Genomic DNA, 6,826 nt, shown 5'->3' with positions numbered 1-6,826 from the left:
ATTACGCACAGGTAAATTTGCTGTTCCTGCTAGCTCTCCATTGTAATAAAAAAAAAATGAATGTCCCTCATAATGGAGACAACTAAAAAAAAGGTATCTAATTACAGGGTCGGGAATTGGTAAATGGACTATAATAATGCTTTTTTTCTGCTTATCATGTTTGTGGCTTTGATCTTGTTGTACGTGCTTTAACATGATGATGATGGAAGTGTTTAACGACATTGACTGGATATACATCCCGCGGGCAATTGGTGAGCTTTAGATATTTTCTGCAGTTGGTATCACAAGGATTTGTATAGTAAGACTTACTATACAAATCCTTGGTAATCAGCAACAGGTTGAAGGCCGCTATTTTGGTGCGCGGCCATCTTGGTTATGCTGAGCTATTTTTGGTTTGTTTACTCTTTTGATGTTTCTTTTGTACTTCACAACGGCTACTTTCAGGCCCAGGTTGGTTAGCTTGATAGCCCGCTAACAACGATGATGGCGTACTAGTCTACGAGTTTCTGACGTAGTAATAACGATGACAGGTAGCATAATCAGTACCAAAGTCGTGAGACAGATAAATGAATGTCCATTATTCAACACCTCGGTTACAGCTCTCGAGCGTTTGTCGTCATAACACTCCCCCATCAAAAATGAATTTTGAAGTGTATGCTGACGCGGGTTGGTTTCTGTCATCGAAAGAAGTTAGTCGTTAATACATCTCATGTGTACTATTGTTTTTCTGTTTGTCTTTTTCATTTTTAGCCATGGCGTTGTCAGTTTATTTTAGATTTATGAGTTTGACTGTCCCTTTGGTATCTTTCGTCCCTCTTGTTGTTTAGATAAATACTTACGACATCAGAAATTATTTTTCATACAAAATTAGTTTAACCGCCGATACATCATTTTCAATCCATCATACTTTGCATTGGCAAAAGCCAAATTGTCCGGTATGGAACCAGTCTCAGATTAACAAAGGGAAGTAATTTGTTTAAAAAGTTTGTAATAACAGAATCAAATCGGACCAAACATTTTGCCTTATTTTGCATTAGAAATGCACAGAAGACTAAGTTGATGATATACATGCATTGGTTTAAGAATGGGATAAACATTACTTTTAACGAGTGACTCACTTTAAATATTGGTTTTATCGTGCAAAAAAAAAACAAAAAAGAAGACAATTTTCATTCCAAATGTAATTAAGATTAATTGTATCGATGTATACCACCAGGACCAGTGCATCTATCCATTTTCAATGATTTTAATCTGAGGAATCTGCTCTAATTTCTGCATGATGACATTTTCAACCTTTCAAGCAACTGTGAAGTGCTGCAATATATTTTTAAGCAGCACATAAACAGTTATTAGAGAGGTACTTTCAGCTGAAACGAGAAAATATATTAGTTTTGAAAAAACACTTTATACACTAAATAAAACATTTCAGTATCTCTTTTTATAATTTTTTTTTAGTGTTATAATATTTTTTTTGAATTTTACATTTGTTAGAGAAACATGAAGTACCGGTACCTTATCCCGGCCTCGTGTTTCTTGTTTGTACACCTGATTTCTCTCACAGTCTATTAAAAAATAAACAGGGACTAAATTTAAAGTCAGTCCGGAGATTTTAAAAAAAAATATGTGTTCCAGGGTTCACGTTCCCCTTTTCTTGCCCACTCTTCATGTTCTTTGTATGTACTTCATGTCCAGGTAAATGAAATGTGAGGTGAATATCAACTAAGGTGTGATCAAGTATAAAAAATCAAATGACACTCTCTCTAAAAGAACAGATATTATGAAACCATATAACATTTTAGTTCCAGGAAAATATCTTAAGAAGGTGGAAATAAAATTATGTTATGTTTGTTCCAAAGAACTTATTACCATTCAAAGACTTGTTCCAGGGGGAACAAGTATTATGGGAACAACAATCATGTTCACACCACTATGAGAATAAAAAGTTTTCTGGTTTTTGGCTTCAGTTGGAAAAGTTTTAAGATCTGTCATACACTAGATGTGTAAAAGTTAAATGCATTTTGTGTTTCAGAAAGAGAATTTCTACAGAGGCGGATTCAGCCATATACATTATTAGATAAAGAACTTGTGTTATGATGAATCTTGAAAAATAAGTGATGAAAACTGCATTAATATGACCTCAATTGGAGATATAACCCAGAGCCCAGAGGTGGATTTAAGGGGGAGCAGGGTGTTATTTCTGAACAATTGGTGGAATATAAAAGGAACACAGACGGATCAACCCATTTTAAAAAGGGGTTCCTAACCCGGGACAAAAAGGGGGGATTATATAGGGAACACAAAATCTTACCGCTTTTGAATCCGCCACTGTGGAATCACTGAAGAATGACTAAAGAGGGCCCCTACTTTATGAAAATTTCTAGATCCAACCGGGTCTGTGATAAATTTAAATCTAAATAAGCTATTGTTATTTATTACATTAAGTAGGTCAACAGCTCATCTAGCTAATAAATATATTGTTGTGCCTTTTTATGTATATGGCTCGTTGTAGATTAACATCTAAGAAATAATTAAATTCATGTTTATGATATGTGTCATTATTGTTTCATTATTGTAACAATTATAAAAATCATTGTAATAACGTATTTAAGCACGTGAGATTCATTGCTATAAAAAAAAAACAGCTTACGCCCGACGTCTTGTGTGGAAGTTTTATGCGATAATCATAGTTCTCTAGTTTCTGAGGAAGTTTTAAGCAATAACCATTTATTGTTTTTGAGACACGGCGGGACATGTGAAACCCTCCCCCCTTTCCCACCCTGTTTTATTTTACAAATATCACTAAAATAAAATTTTGAATCAAACCAAAAAGTATACAGATCTTTAGATTAATATAAAAAAGAAGTGTGTAAAGTTTTAAGCAATAATCATAAATCGTTTTTGAGATACGGCGCGACATGTAAAAAAACCCTCCCCCTTTTAACAAAATACTCAAAAACTCAAAAAGGAAATTTTGAATCATCACCAAAAAATATACAGATATTAAGATTAATATAACTAAGAAGTGTGTAAAGTTTTAAGCAATTATCAAGAAACGTTTTTGAGATACGGTGCGACATGTGAAAAAAAGCACACCCCTGTTTTAGTTACAAAGTGCCGTAACTCAAAAAGTTTAAATCTTATTTTCACCAAAAAGTATACAGATCATTTGACCATCATAAGAAACAACTATATTAAGTTTCATGAAATTTGGATAAGTCGTTCTCAAGTTACGGTGCGACATGTTTACGCCGGACAGACGGACAGACGGACGAACAGACGGACGGACACCAGACATTTGTATACCATAATACATCCCGTCAAAATTTTGACGGGCGTATAAAAAAAACTTTTAACGAGGCGTATATCGGTTTATTAAATATATCTTTTTAAACTAAGAAAGTTGGTTTTACTTAATTTAAACAAAACATTAAGGTATCTTACACTTTATCTATTTCATAAATAAAAAGCAATATATATATAATTATATATCGTTACAGTTTATGTATAGAGGGGAAATGCATACTTAAACCCCGTGCCTACTTTGGTGTTTGTACACCTGATTTCTCTAATATGACCTCAATTGGAGATATAACCAAGAGCCCAGAGGTAGATTTAAGGGGGTGCAGGGAACTATTTCTGAAAAATTGGTTGAATATAAAGGGAACACAGGCGGATCAAGCCATTTTAAAAAGGGGTTCCTAACCCAGGACAAAAAATGGAGGATTATATAGGGAACACACAATCTTACCGCTTTTGAATCCGCCACTGTGGAATCACTGAATAATGACTAGAGAGGGCCCCTACTTTATGAAAATTTCTAGATCCGCCAGGGTCTGTGATAAATTTAAATCTAAATAAGCTATTGTTATTTATTACGTTAAGTAGGTCAACAGCTCATCTAGCTAATAAATATACTGATTTGCCTTTTTATGTATATGGCTCTGATCTGGTTGTAGATTAACATCTAAGAAATAGTTAAATTCATGTTTATGATTTGTGTCATTATTGTTTCATTATTGTAACAACTATAAAAATCATTGTAATAACGTATTTAATCACGTGAGATTCATTGCTATAAAAAAAACCTTTTAACGAGGCGTATATCGGTTTATTAAATATATCTTTTTAAACTAAGAAAGTTGGTTTTACTTAATTTAAACAAAAAATTAAGGTATCTTACACTTTATCTATTTCATAAATAAAAAGCAATACATATATAAAAATATATCGTTACAGTTTATGTATAGAGGGAAATGCATACTTAAACCCCGTGCCTACTTTGGTGTTTGTACACCTGATTTCTCTAATATGACCTCAATTGGAGATATAACCCAGAGCCCAGAGGTAGATTTAAGGGGGCGCAGGGTTCTATTTCTGAAAAGTGGTTAAATATTAAGGGAACACAGGCGGATCAAACCATTTTTAAAAGGGGTTCCCAACCCAGGACAAAAAAGGGGGGATTATATAGGGAACACAAAATCTTACCGCTTTTGAATCCGCCACTGTGGAATCATTGAAAGTTGACTAGAGAGGGCCCCTACTTTATGAAAATTTCTAGATCCGCCAGGGTCTGTGATAAATTTAAATGTAAATAAGCTATTGTTATTTATTACGTTAAGTAGGTCAAGAGCTCATCTAGCCAAAAATAACAACTAAATGCATTTAATACCTATCTATTATATCTATTATACTGACAATAAACAAATAATACAAATAAAATCCTATTTGGAATTTTCATACCTTGATAAACTCGTAATATAGTGTAAATCTCAAAATATATAACTTCCATTTCCTACAGACTGTACATGATATCAAATGTCCTTCACATAACATGTGACGTATTTAATCACGTGAGATTCATTGCTAGAAAAGAAAACCCTTTTAACGAGGCGTATATATCGGTTTATTAAATATATCTTTTTAACTAAGAAAGTTGGCTTTATATAATTTAACCAAAAATTAAGGTATTTTACACTTTATCTATTTCATAAATAAAAAGCAATATATATATCAGTTTAAATGAGAAATATATGATTAAAGACCGTGCACTCTTAAGTTATATGTTTGAAGCAAGCGTATAGGTCATCATATATACGTCTTGAAATTTCGAAGTGTCGGCATTTCACGAAAATAAACGCAATTGAGCTAATTTTTGGTGCATGTGGAAGATAATGTAAAAGCCTTTAAAAATGATACCGTAATTCAATGAACAAATAAGTTTTTCATAGAGAAATACATCGCTACAGTTTAAGTATGCAGGGAAATGCATAGTTAAACCCCGTGCCTACTTTGGTGGTCATTTTTACGCACGAAATGCTGACTTTTACGCCAATAATTGATATATATACTAGTATTATATATATTTATATTTATATTTATGATTATATATTATCAAAATGTTTATTAAATTGAATAAAATAAATACAGGGGAATATCTATTAAGAACATCAAGCCTTGTAAAAGGTTGTTCAATTGACCCCTACGTTGCATATAACATATTTACATGCAGACCAGGTGGTGACATGTAGCAACAACAATTTGTTAAAACACTGGACATACGTGTATTCTTCAAACATCAATTTCCAGGTTGGTCAAAACATGTCAACTTAATAGATATTCATCCCTGTATCTTTTGATTTAAGCTCTATAATGGTCAAATTCGTAGAAACCTTAACACTGTTTATATTCTGTATATATACAATGATATACTTGTGTATTTTATTGTATGGGACACATCGGTCTATGCAGCTTAAGATAAACTATTGTTTGTACTGTTATGGGGAGACCGTCCGTTATGGACACTGGTCCAGATCAGATCGGCTTAATAAACTACTATTCCAAATAACCATGTGTTGTGCTACAGTTTGGCTTTATAACTATTTTCATATGAGCGTCACTGATGAATCTAATGTAGACGAAACGCGCTTCTGGCGTACTAAATTATAATCCTAGTACTTTTGATAACCGCTTAAATATAAGTTGCAATACCTTATTTCTCAATCCTCTACAAATAAATATATCCAAACTCAACTAACAGTAGACAATATGGTATATCAACAAATTTCATCAAAAGGCAATGCATGTACCAAGTTAGGAATATGACAGTTGTTTTCTATTCGTATGATGTGTTTTAGATTTTGATTATTTTATTTGATAATGGATCTCTTATGTTACTTCCAGTTTAATATAACCTTAAAATCAGTTAAAAGTAAACTCACTAAAATACTGAACTCCGAGGAAAATTCATAACGGCAAGTCCCAATCAAATGGCAAAATCAAAAGCTCAAACACATCAAATGAATGGAAAACAACTGTCACATTCCTGACGTGGTACAAGCCTTTCCTTATAGCGTTTTGAACAAAAGTTCTATATAATTTTGTTTCTTGAAATAAATAATGTATTCAATTATGTAAAGCTGTAGGCTATATAGCAATTGTGGTTCTGCTCTAGATGTAACACCAATATAATGTGGGTTAAAAAATCATATATTTTATGAATTTACCGCTGAAATTTACCCAAAAAGAACTTTCTTCAAATAAATCAAAGATAAACAATAATTACTCTCTTTGCCTAGACTTGTTTATATCAACCTTTTGATATTTGTAATAAAGTCATTACATCGTTATAGTATAACAATTGTCATATATGTTGAGTTAAAAATGCACTTACGAAGGATATCAGTCCCAAGTTCACATAGTGTTTTTAGTACTGCAACCAGAGTTCATTTTTTAAAACTTTAATGGTCCGGAAGAACACACACCTAAATTATATATCGATGGAAAGAGGACAACGTGTACAATAAGAAAAGTTGGGTCGTAAAAATCC

General features: G+C 32.6%; 1 long non-coding RNA gene across 1 annotated transcript; it reads right to left on the bottom strand.

The window, feature by feature from the left end:
* Positions 1-1,166: 1,166 nt before the first annotated feature.
* On the bottom strand, positions 1,167-4,790 carry LOC143081878 (uncharacterized). Its single transcript, XR_012980132.1, has 2 exons — positions 4,741-4,790; positions 1,167-1,367 (listed from the first exon to the last, which is right to left on the bottom strand). It is a non-coding gene; the product is annotated as an uncharacterized LOC143081878 (long non-coding RNA).
* Between the last annotated feature and the right edge of the window lie 2,036 nt (positions 4,791-6,826).

This window comes from Mytilus galloprovincialis, chromosome 7, assembly GCF_965363235.1.
Source record: "Mytilus galloprovincialis chromosome 7, xbMytGall1.hap1.1, whole genome shotgun sequence".
NCBI lineage: Eukaryota > Metazoa > Mollusca > Bivalvia > Mytilida > Mytilidae > Mytilus > Mytilus galloprovincialis.
This window is presented reverse-complemented; position numbering and strand designations above follow the sequence as displayed.